The following is a 12994-nucleotide window of genomic DNA, read 5'->3' as shown; positions in this document are numbered from 1 at the left end:
TCAACTTTCAAATTGCCCTCCATTGAGGGTGTGGGGGTTATTAATCTGCATCACTTACAGGAGATGAAAAGTTCCAGGCTTGTTGCAGGCACCCTTGTGACTCGCTCTATGCGTCTACATCCACCTGCTGCTTCACCAGTCTTCTCAACTAGACACATTGTGAGTAAACATTGAGCCACTGTACAAACTTAATTTTCCACTCCTTCCCCTCTGGCACTCATGAGTTAACGGTTTTTGTACCATTTGGGGGTGGGTAGTTGGGGGAGGTGGGGTGGTTAAATAAGCTAGACCAAGGATCACCCTTAATGAAAATGTTTAAAGGACAGGAAGATTGTTCCCCTCTGCAGCACCTGCAAGAAATTGGAATCTAGGTATTTTCTCACCCTGTGGCAAAGCCTTGCCTCTTGAAGTGCTGCCCAGCCAAGTAAACATGCTATCTTCTTTGTAGAATCCATGCCAAGTTTCCGCAAACTAGGTATGGTGTTCTCGCGCACTAAGCTTTATCTGGTTTGCTTAAAAGCAATTTTGGTAGAATATAATTAGTGAAATTCTGTCAATGGCCAACCTGAACAGGCGCCATCCATTCCAGAATCGCTTCGGCGCAGCACACACTGCTCCACATTGCTACTGTGGCTTGATGACATTTTTTTCCCTTCATCTGATCTCTACAGTGTACCTTCACACCAGAAATTATGCCAGAAGCCTGGACTGGGTGATAAATTTGCACCGCAAAAGGGAACCGAGCAGCACATCGAGTGAAGCAGTAAGCATAAAACAACCCGGCTTTCAGGTAAAACCATAGCCTTTCCCAATCCCTTTGTCTTCTGCCAGTTTGTGATTTTAGAAGATGGCAATGCTCGTAGCTTTATGTTTGACAAATGCTCATGACGAATGGCTAGGCCACTTTTCAGAACCACCTTAAACTATTGCTGGTCAGAAATCTTGTTAATCCGTCTGGAGGCCTAATGCCCTGCACCTCCCCTCATTTTGGTACAATGTGGGGATCAAAACTTTTATCTTCCCTGTAATTTGTTGTGGTTCACTGCCTGAGTCTGCTTATATTTGCAACCCCTCGACTGCAGCACAAGTTTTCATCTCCTGCAATCATATAATGAACATTACCTCGAAGTGATGCAAACAATTGACCTAACAGTGCATTAGTACTTTCCATCCTAGAGCATTTAATAACATATCTTGGTTTAAAGTCAACACCACTACAAATCATTCCAAATACATTGCTTAACTCTGACCAGGTGGACTGACGTTTAGGAGGCCCGCTGTTTAGTGAACAAGGAGCCACGCCTGGGAGTTAGCCAAACCAATCAAAGTAGCATGAAGAGATGCCAAGGCTAAATATCATGTGTCTGGGTCCACAATGAGACCATACAGTGAAACCCCCCATGGATTAGTTATACAAATACTAGATTTGTTTTAAGCTCAGAACACTCTGGAAAATGTAATAAGTAATATTACACAATGAAACCTATAGTTGGTGCACCATAATTATTCTCACCCCCCCTCAATACCTTAAAAGGAAGGTAATTAATTGGATTAACACCAACTGTCCATAGGAATTGCAAATCCTAACTTATGAAGTCAAACCCTAAATTGTATGAGGCCTTGTGCCCAAAGGTTCAGTTTTCCCAGAGTTTTAGGAGTTTGGGGGGGGCATATTTAGAGAGGGGTTGTGAAGATGCATCCAGAATTATATTGGTAAATAAGACTGTACCTCATTTTTTGAGAGCTTTCTGCAACAAGTGTTGCCAAAGCTAAACGGCTGTAAACGTTTCACACTTTTAAGGGTGGAGATGGGGGTGAAGTTGGGGGCAGGTAAGTATCCCTACAATTTACCACCCGTACTCTGGTTTCTCCTCAGACTTGGCGTTTCATTGGTGGGTTGCCTGAGGTAAGTTTCCCCGCCTTTGGTTCTGGTTGCAGGTGCCCAGGAGCTGTGGGTGCAAGGAGCTGGTGCAACCTGTTCATGTGGATGAATGCAGCAAACAGAGGCAGGTCTCTTCTAGGCACTCAACCAGATGCAGGAAAGTCAGTTTCAGGGATGGTCACTGTTGCATTGTGTGGCGAGTCGAAGAAGCCTAATTTCTCGGGACCAGTTGATGGCAGGGTGCTTAAATTCTGGTGGCACGTCTCCTGTTGGACACGCTGAAGACCCCTGGAGTTCCAGGCCAAAACCCTGAATGAGTCATTTTTTTTAAAAAGCTGGTCAGTCTAATGGGTGGCCCATGGATACTTCCGAGGGCTCCATCATGCTAGTTTACCAGAAGACGCCAGGACTAGTTGTGGGTTAAAGCACCGTTTAGGTTCTTTGATCAGTAGCCAGACTGCGCTCCACCAGGGCTGCAGCAAGATCTGGTCACCAGGCCTCTTAAAGGATTGTCCACGTGTCTTCCAGTCTTCACTGCTATGACAGGATACTTGGCTCCTCTTCAGATCTGCTGGAATGGTTGCAGGGCTCCTCTTATCCCAAAGTCAGGTGAGTGATCAGTCTCTCCCTCCAATGGCAAGATCTACCGCTCACATGCACACCAACAGTAGTCCAATCATGGACTACTGTTTGGAAAGATTTCAATTTTGTGTAATTTTCTCTCCTGTTGTGAACCACTCAACTTTTTGCTGTTGTCTGACAAGCCTAACTTGACTTTTGCCAGTGGAGTACAGCCTTCTGCTGCACCCCGCTTGGTTTTCGCTCACTATGGGCATATAAAGACAGTCAGTACTGTGAGACTGTTTGCTTTAGTCCTTCCCATTGTTGCAACTTTTCTGCAACTTGTTACCAGTGCACACTGTACCTTTCAGTACAGTGCGCTGGAGTCTTCCTTTTGTTTCTAAAGGCTCTAGGCACCCTCAAAGGAATTTCCGGCAGAAGTAAAAATGTGCCTTGGAGCTGGTGGCAGCTGTTATTTTTCATATATTTGTAACCCTTGTGGTCCATATCACGTTTACCACGTTTGGCCCTGGACAGTGGCTTGGCCCCAAAATGGCCATTCCACAAGGTCTTTTGTTCTGTCCTTTGGCCATCTTGTCCCTTTTGCCTTCCTCAGGTCGAGCAGACCCGGGGAAAACCCTTATTTGGTCATGCATTGTCCTGCGAAATGCCAAGCTTTCGTGGGCTTCTGCATGACTTGTGTGTGCCTCCAGGATGTGGCCTGGACTGTCTAGTTTCAATAAACATCCTGGGTCCCAGAGTCTGGTGTGCTGGGAATGACCCAGTGCTCCGTCGATGTTTGGCATGGCTGTATGTGAGCAGGTCTCTTCGTTTTGGCGCAATGGAGATTCTGGATAAGAGGCCCAAACACCAATACCAGGTCGATCTCTGGAGTTCTCACTGAACCTAGGATAGGATCCAAGCATCCTATTAAAAATCCAAGTCGAGGAACTGATGTGAGCCGCTGGAAGGTTTAGCACCCTGAGCCCGCTGTTGTCCCACAGGACCCCTTTGCCTCTGATCAAACTTAGGTCTGCAAAGGCGCTTTGACCCATTTGAATAGTGGGACCAACTGTTCACGGCTTCTCCACCTTAACCTGAAAGCAAGCCTTCTCAGAAGTGTTCCTGGACCAACCAGTGAACTAACCAATTTGCACAGGACTTTTGCTCTGGAACCGCCATTGTCTAGATGTTGACACTTTTGATCGTAAGCACTGGGTATAAGGCACTGTCCTGCTGTGTTTCGTACACCGAGGCCCCCTAGGTCTGGAATTAGGAGTACACCTGAAACCCTTACCAGTGGCCCCTGATGCATCCATTTATCTTTACGCATTTATCCCCTGAGGGCCACTCTGCTTTATCGAGGTAGCCTGTGCTACTGTCCTAGTCCTAACTCTTGGATCTTGTTCAATAGTGGGTGGGAACTTATTCTTCACTGCCTCACCCACCTTCCTGAGTCGCTACAGCCCCTGCAAGAAACCCTGTTTTTTGCTCTACCGCACAATCGCATGTGTTTACACAAAGTGCTTTTGAGCGCTAGACTCCACTCTTGGGGACTGGACTTCCTCTTAGTTAGGATTTGATAAGTGAAGGATTGCCTAAAGTATATTCGCACTTTATGCCTCTTTCCCTTACAGGTTGTGGACCTTTACTGTGTGCCATTATTTAGGCCAATTGTTACTATTTATGTTTTAGAGTAGTGGTGTGTGGGTTTACGTATTACTGCTGATATTTGCTTGTGTTTGATTTAAAAGGCCTTTAATAAATGTATGTGTTTTCGATATACACCTGATGGAATAATTTGTAGTGTCCTTGACTGTGCTCATTGGGTTCCCCCCCCCACCCTGCCGCCAATGCTACCTTGATTGGTCTGGCTTGTCCAGAAGGTTACCCTGTTCCAAGAAACTAGGCTGGCTTTCTGAAGCTCTGCCCAACAGGTCAGTTCAGAAATCATCCTAACCCCTGTGGGTCTGACTTGTGCATACACACTAGACATTCAGGCACCAGTTTGTGGATTGGACCAGACAGTCCCATCCCAGTTCCTGGGAGCCACCCTACATGGTATCCGCTATCCCTCCAAAAACCATTGCTTTTCCCGGGTGAAATGCATGGCCATAGAAGGAATTTTCCAGATCTGGAAAGGCAGGAAGAAGGCTAGCAGACCAGATGGCCAAGGAACAAACGAAAAACCTTGTGGCACGTGGATGTTGAAACACTAGCCACTATTGGTAGCCAAATGCGTTCAGGCTAAAGAAAAATGCAGTAGAAATTAACTGATACAAGTACTTGGGCACATCTTGGGTAACCAAAAAATCTGTGTCATACAAAAACACCATTGCACTGCTTTAGAAGATGCATTGTACAATAAAGTTACCCATACTGGCAACCAAGTCAAAAGACTTGGAGGAACATAGATGAAGGGCTAGTTGGTTTCCCCATAACAATTGGCAAAAGGCTAGTCTAGTGAAGCTGAATGTTTCACTTCACTTCACTGTATAAAGTCAGAACATCATATAAAAGCAAATTCGGAAGCCCATAGAATATGGAGGGGAAAGTTGCTAAACAATTAAACGTTCTTACTGGGGGCCAGATTATCAAAATGTTGCCTTGGGACAGTAAATGTAAATAACAAGTTTTGCTGATTAGATCATATGGAGCGGAGCAGACTGTTTTGGGCACAATCCATACCATCTTAACTTTTTGTTTGGTATGCAACATGAAAAGAAATGCAATGAACATATTTGTATGCCGGAAACCTAATGCACAATATTTTTAAAGTACGCAAGGGCCCAAACCTTGTTTTAGGTCATACATATTGACAACCTATACTCAACTCTTATCTATGCATTTGTTAGCATTTTCAACAGTGTAAAAATGTAAGTTAGCCCCCTGAATGTCTCAACTGGCCAGAATTGACACTACCTGGAAGCAGAACCAAAGGATCAAGAGAGAAAACATTTCTGACTGAAAAAGTAAGACGGAAGGCCCGGCTTCTTCCATTGCACCGTTTTTGCAACGTCTCAAAAACTAACGACTAAAAGAAAGATCGGAGTTTTGGATAAACCTAAACCGCCCCATCAGCCAACCCTTAAAACTGCTTTCAATGGGTTACGCAAAAGCAATGGAAACAGACTTCCCGACCGTAAAGGTCCCCCACCCTCCCTTCACTTTCATCCAATTGTGAATATCTGGCTGGAATTAATTTTATTTATTGGTTTGGCTTAACAGGATTGTGCGGCATGAAGATTGTATATTGCACTATCCCATTATTTGCCTTTTTCTGTATGCCCCTATGCTTTGAAGGAGCATGGCTTGCAATAAAGGTGCTATATAAATGAAAATGTCCCACCTCAGGTCTCGGGGGTTAATCTTTTGCACACAACCGGGTTTAGATCGTGATTTATCCGACGTCACTTTTAACCCTGTTTTGAGAAATTAAAAACTGTAATCCGGGCAAAGAGCTTTCTGTGCGCAGGGTGTTGAATGTTAGTAAAGATTTCTCTTTACTGCACCTTTCCTTCCATTTTAATGTTCCCTTTTATTTTTGAATCTGACCTACTGTTTTAGTGAAGTCTGCCCATCTGTTATGGGTAAACTGACATGTTTCAGGTTGTCGGTACTGGGAAACAGGTTTCCCTTAGTCTTACTACTTTTCATTTGTTGTACGCCCAGCGTAGATTACAGTATATTTTAGTGGTTACAAGAATATACCAATTGTTGAATCTGGTTTCAAGGGCAAATCAATAACTTTGTTACATAGTGCATTCGCTTGTTCACACTATTGCAGTCTTGTTACTTAAGTAATGCATTTGTAAATAAGAGGTCAATCAGTAAAACAATTGTTACAATTACACGTTCGCTAACATCCTCCAGAGCTATATATAGAGAGCTAGTATTTGTTAAATAGCAGCGCTTTGAGGAGCTTCTTAAATTTGTTGAGGGAAGGCTCGTTGATGATTCCTGGTAGTGAGTTCCAGATTCTGGGGGCTGCTATTGGGAAACTAGAGCTGCCTGATCTTGCGTTCTTGAAACGAGGGATGAGTAGCTGTGTGTTAGCATTGGAATCTAAGAGTTCTGGTATCTGTTTTAATGCTTAAGCTTTTGTTGAGGTAGCTAGGGGTGTTGCCTGAGACACATTTGAGGTGAGGGTGAGAGCTTTGTGGAGTATCCTGGCTTGAATAGGTAGCCAATGGGCTTCTCCTATGTTGAGAGATGCGATCCCTTTTTTTATGCCTAGTGCTGCTCTTAGTGCTTTGTTCTGGAGTAATTGTATTTTTTAAAAGTTCCTAATAGTAATATGTTACAATAATCAAGCACTAGACTAGCACTCAGAGGATTTTTGGTTACTCTAGGTGTGCTAAATTGACAAGCTGGTTGCAGCAGTGACCTTTTTTAAACATGTTTTTTTGTTTTTTTTATTTTGGTGCTTTTCGTTTTAGCCTTAACGTGTTTGGATACAAACTGTGGCTAGTGACCAAAGCTGGTCATGCCACAAGGTTTTTCGCTTTTCCTTGGGCCATCTTGTCGTTTAGCCTTCCTCCTGGCATTTGACACCAGGAAAATTCTTATATGGACTTCTATGGGAAAGCAAGGGCTTTTGGTGGGCTACTTGAGGGCTATGTGTTTGCTGGCAGGATGTGGGCTGGGACTGACTGGTCCCAATCCACAAACTGGTTTGTGTGTCTGAGTGATACATGAGTGTTCAGGCAGTGGTCCTGATTGGACCACCACCACTGCTGGTGTGTGTTGGGAGATAGTTCTACTATTTGGCTAGTGGGAGTTTCTGCTCTTACCTGCTCTTACCTGGATTGGGATAAGATGACCTCTGCACCCACTCTAGAGATCCTGGAGAAACCTGATGGAGCTAAGACTTCTGTCCAGCTGTGAGACCTGTGAGGTGACTGGTGACCCATCTGAAGGAGGCCTGGCGAAGTCTGCTGCTGTCCTTGAAGAGCCCTGCCTTGCTGTCGATGTCCAGCAGTACTGTGAGGGAGCTGCAACCCTTTGAGTGGAGGGAACATCCATTCCTGACATCTGCTCGGTACCCTGTGAAGAGCCTTCGGGGGTGCCCGGGACTGCCCTATGGCTGAACATGTCTAGTTTGGGCTGCTATGCTGTAGACTGCCGTTCTGAGATCAGCGTCAAGTGGACCAGATCTAGGAGGGGGAAGCCCGACAGCGACATGGGAGAGTGTCTTTGTGCTGCAGTGACTGCCGTTCGACAAAGCAGAGGGGTCCTGCATCATGTTTTTCTGCATGCTTCCATGCAAGTCTTTGCACCAGCCAAGACATTGACCGCAGATCTGCTTGAACCTGCAACACCTGTGAATTGAGGGCTGAGGCTGACTGGAGAAGCGACCTCGGACCTTCCATTGACCTGCCAAGCCCTATGAAGAATCTGTAGTACAGGGAGGGGATGACCCCTGAACCCCCTTTAAATGTTTTGCAAACTTTTATAAACTTAACTGGCAAACTCCTGGAGAAGTTCGCTATCTCTCAGCTGAACCTCCACACTGAATCAATTGGTGGTTTTCATGACCATCACTCTGGATTTAGAGCTTCCAGAGGCACAGACTGCTCTTCTGAATACCCATGAAGACAACACTCCCTCTGTCCTCATTCTCCTTGATCTCTCCTCTGCCTTTGACACAGTTAACCACAACATCCTGATTGCACGTCTTCATGACACCCTGGGAATCGCAGGTCAGGCTCTGTTGTGTTAACCCCTTCTCTCTGACTGCCCATCCCAGGTGGAACTTGGAGCCTTTCTCTCAACTATCACTCTTTCAATCTGCAGCCTTCCCCAGGTATCAAACCTATCCCCCCGGTTCTCCAACTTCTAAATGGCTACCTTGGCACAAGTGATCGCCACTTTCACCTCTAATTTCCAGTGTTATGCAGATGACCTGCAACTAACTTTTAGGCTACCCTCAGCCGCCTCTTCCCCCTCACTCATACCGGACTGTCCGCTATTCAGTCACGGTCTGCTGCAAACGACCTCTGCCTCAATGCCAGGAAAACTGAGATCATTTGCATTGGGACTCCTGTGTCCGCTTTCCCGCGCCTTCTCCCTCTCTGAGCTTCTCCCTCTGCTTTTAACCCCAGTCTCTACCGACTGGGTGCGCTTTGACCCCCACCCCTCCCTTGCACGATCTGAACACATCTCTGCCTGAAGATAGTCTGTCTGTTCTCCCCTGTCTTCACCCCTTATTGTGCTCTTGAATAAACCGCCGGGCCCATTTGCTGTATCTTGACTGTTACATGTATTATATTCACTTACTGTGCCTGAACTGTTGGGAAGAAGGCCCCAGACCACATGGGGGGAAGGGCTCATTCTCTGTGGATATGTAGTGCATAAACTAATTTCTGATGTTTGTTAATCTGCTTAGAATCACATGCTGTGCATAGGTCCGACATCCAGTGGTCACTGCGGAGTATTGCATTTTGTTTTTCGTAGTCGAAAAGGGGACGTCGACAAGGCGTGTCTGAAACACTATCCCTATAGTGACGTGCGTTGTACCCACAATCCCTCACGCGTCGAGGTCCCTCAGATTGTTTTTTTCCACCCAGCTTCTGGTCGCCTTCACGCGGAGCTCCTCGAGAGACATTGCAACTCCTCGACCTTTGGTCGTTTTTTTCACATAATATTAATAATCCCTCCCTCGACGCAGTTGTAAGCTGTTCTCCGCCGAGCAAAATCTTCGACGGAGGGTCGAGCGGAGGAAATCCTTCGGCGCTGCCGAACACGTGGCCTGGCCTCGCAGGCCATATACAGTAGGGAGAGTGGGGTCGTGGGACATCTCTGGGTCTTTTCTGAGAATGCCTCTCCCTTTCCCCTTCCTTTCCCTTGGGGTGCTTATCGCGATTTATTGCCTCGGCTATGGAGAGGACACCCTTTAGGTTTTGCCCGCTTTGCAAAGGCAAATTCACTTGGAAGGACAAGCATTCACGGTGTAACCGCTGCTTGCCCCTCGATCACAAGGAGGAAGGTTGCGCGGCTTGTCGGCTTCTTAAGCCTAAAACTCTAAAAGACCGTAGGGTTAAAAGGTGGGCGGCCTACGCGATGCCGAAGGTTCACCCGCCGCTGCTACCACCGACAGTGACGAGGAACGCGATAACACGACCTCCACTACGGAAGTCGAAACCCCCTCTAAGGAGCGCTTGCGCGCTTCGTCGTCTGTCCCCGGCCCCGACGGGCTCGGCTCACGCCCTGCTTATGGGGATGAACACCCCGGCGACACTGACGCACACAAAGACTCACATAAGCACACAACCCATGGCTCTTCTTCGTCTAAAACGAAAAGAGCTTCGGCGCCCAAGGAGACGCAGGTTCCACCGGCGGCCTCCTCGGACCGTTCGGGTTCGAAGCCCCTCTCGCAACCGCAACCGCAGCCGCGACCAGCGACTGGGCTTTCGGCAAATAAGGGCGCCGCCCCCAAACCATCGGCCGGCGCGCATCAACAGAAGGCGCATACCGCCGTAGAGCGTTCGACACCCATAGCGTCAAACGCAAGCTTCCGCCGACAAACGAGTCGCCGACAAACGAGTCGCCGAAAGCTTGGCGAGGATCGCTGTAGCCGACGCCCAGAAGCGTACGCCGAAGAACACGTCGAGCGCTACGCATAAGTCGAAAGACACGCCGAAAAAGCCCGAAGAAAGGCAGGGACTACCCCCTTCAGTCGGGGGGGGGGGGTCACCCAGCACACCTGAAGGTTTTTCGGAGGGCGACGGGACACTTTCCTCGACGCTTTGGGAGAGGTCGAGCCATTTCCAGCTAGATGACTCTATTTTTCCCCCGCCAGACCGCTCTGGGGTACCCCATGAAACCATGGAAAGACTCCACCTCTGTATGGAGAGGATGGAAAGGTTTATGAATACCCAGACCTCTCAAACTCCCAAGAGGACTAGAGAAGGGCCTCAGGAGGACCCCAGGGCCAAAAATCCGAGGCTAGTCGATCCCCAGGTGGACACAGCCTCAGACTTCCATAACGTATACGACCTCACTGGGGAGGAAGAATACTTGGAGGAGGAGGATGTTTTCATGGACGATGAAGGACAGAACCAGGAGGAATGTCTGGGAGACAGGCCAGACATTATAGAAGAAGGCTTCCGAGAAGACACTGAAGAAGGACCTTCGCACCCCTGGCAATCCCCATCAGTATATTCCGACACTGATGTCCTAAACCTAAATCCTCCTGACAATTCACCGGTTAGGAACACGTCTCCAATTGACGATCAGCCCACTTTCAATGCACTGTTGCGCAGAGCAGCAGCACATTTCGAACTGGACACTGGGGAGCTCTCTCCAGAATTAGACTTTGTGGAAAAAGTAATTAAGGAGAAACCCCCGGTCAGCCAAACCATTCCCCTCCTAGCTTCAGTGAAGAGAAGAATCATCCCTTCGCTGGCCACTCCCGCATTGATCAGAGGGGTCAATCCGAGAATTGAAAAACTTTTCACTCCTTCTCCCTCAGACCCGCTCTACATTAGGGGACATTCCATTCCGGATTCCCTAGTAGTATCTAATACTAGAAAGAGGGCAGGGGTACCACTTTCCACCAGTGAGGCACCCCCTGACAAGGAGGGCAAAAGGCTATATGCCCTTGCAAAAAGAGTAACTTCCTCGGCTGCCTTCTCAGCAAGAATTGCGAACAACAATTCTTTGCTTGCTAGCTATGCAGACGCGCAGTGGGCCAAACTGCGCAAGGACGCCGAGGAAGCACCGGAGCCTTTACGTACACGCCTACTTTCAACTATTGGCGAAGGAACCCAGGTGAACCAGAGCATTGTAAAGAACTCTCTGGACGCGGCAGAAACAGCGGGACGTTCCCTGGTGCAGGGAATACTCCTAAAACGCCATGTATGGTTGCGCAACTCAGGGTTTAAACCGGAGACACAGGCGTCTTTAATAAATAAACCTGTGGAAGACTCTAACCTCTTCGGAAAAGCGGTGGATGAAGCTCTAGAGATGGCTAAAAAAGAGTTCGATACTATCAAGACTCTTGACCAAATCTCTAAGCCCACTGCCAGACGCGGCTATGGCAACAAACGCTTTTTTCGTGGCCAACGCCAACAACAACAATGTCAGCATCAACAATACCCTGCCACCAATTACCAGACCAATTACCAGACCAATAGTGGGCAGTACAGCCAAAGAGGCCAACGCCGGGGTAAAGGGAGAGGTCGGGGATCCACCCCCAGAGGCTCCCAAGCCCCCAACAACTCCAAGTGACGCGAAGATTCGCGTCCCCTCCCATGCAACACCGGTCGGGGGCCGGATAACATCCTTTCTTCCTGCATGGGAGGAGATAACGTCAGACCGTTGGGTACTTTCCACCGTAGCCCACGGATACTGTATCGAATTCAACAGTTCCCCATCCTACAGACCCCCGAGGGGACGTCGCATGACACCGGAACATCTTGCCATCCTTCTCCAAGAAGTACAACAACTGCTGGAAAAAGGAGCCATAGAGGTCGTGCCTCTATCTCAGGTAACGGAAGGTATTTATTCAGTGTACTTCCTTGTACCCAAAAAGGATCTAACCATGCGCCCTGTATTAGATCTGCGCCCAGCGAACAAGTTTATCAAACCCCAAAAGTTTCGTATGGTAACCTTACAGGAAGTAATCCCACTGCTTTCTCAGGGAGATTACATGACAACATTGGACATGAAAGATGCATACTTTCATATTTTAATGTTGCCAGCGCACAGAAAATACCTCCGGTTCATGATAGAGGGCAAACACTACCAGTTCAAAGTGCTACCCTTCGGCATAGCATCAGCACCAAGGGTATTCACGAAGGTGCTGGCAGTGGCAGCGGCCCACCTGCGCAGGTTGTCCATCCCAGTTTACCCTTACCTCGACGACTGGCTCATAACAGGGGATTCTTACGAAACATGCTTCTCCAATACCCAAAAGACAGTAGACCTTTTGTTCCAGTTGGGCTTCTCCATCAACGAAAAGAAGTCCAGTTTAGACCCCAGTCAAATCAAGCAATTCCTAGGGGCTCTAATTCAAACAAAGGACGGCCTCGTCTTCCCCTCCAAAGAGAGGGTCCAAAACATGCTGTTTCAAATCCCTCAATATGTGACCGGTCGAGAGGTGACGGTACGCAAAGCAATGCGCTTGCTAGGAATGATGGCGTCGTGTATTTATTTGGTACCTCACGCGCGCCTGCGCATGCGCCCAATGCAAGAGTGGCTCAACAGCCAGTGGTGTCAGGCCAGCGGACTATGGGAGGATCTAGTTGTGGTCTCGCAAGCCTTGGTTCTCTCGCTACGGTGGTGGACAAAGGAAAACATGGAAAAAGGGAAACCCTTTGCCACACCCGCGGCGGAAGCCACTCTAACCACAGACGCATCCCTCACAGGATGGGGGGCGCACCTATCCCATCAGACTGCTCACGGAGTGTGGACTCCGAACGTAGCATCCAAACACATAAATCTACTGGAGCTACTAGCTGTGTTCAAGGCGCTAAGAGCCTTCCAGGAACACCTACAAGGCAAAACAGTAATGGTCCTTACAGACAGCACCACAGCCATGTACTACAT

The 12994-nt window shown here is 47.9% G+C and overlaps 1 protein-coding gene across 4 annotated transcripts in view; it reads left to right on the top strand.

Annotated features, from left to right (window-relative positions):
* The window catches only part of RIMKLB (ribosomal modification protein rimK like family member B), a 222651-nt gene that overhangs the window by 95673 nt on the left and 113984 nt on the right, over positions 1–12994 (top strand). For all 4 annotated transcript variants that reach the window (XM_069650582.1, XM_069650584.1, XM_069650585.1 and 1 more), the window contains exon 7: positions 672–790. The gene's annotated coding sequence lies outside the window, so the exon portion shown is untranslated. The remainder of the gene's footprint in view (positions 1–671; positions 791–12994) is intronic.

This window comes from Ambystoma mexicanum, chromosome 3p, assembly GCF_040938575.1.
Source record: "Ambystoma mexicanum isolate Mex_15411 chromosome 3p, UKY_AmexF1_1, whole genome shotgun sequence".
NCBI classification, from domain to species: Eukaryota; Metazoa; Chordata; class Amphibia; order Caudata; family Ambystomatidae; genus Ambystoma; species Ambystoma mexicanum.
The sequence above is the reverse complement of the archived record's forward strand: the minus strand, read 5'-3'. Positions and strand labels throughout refer to the sequence as shown.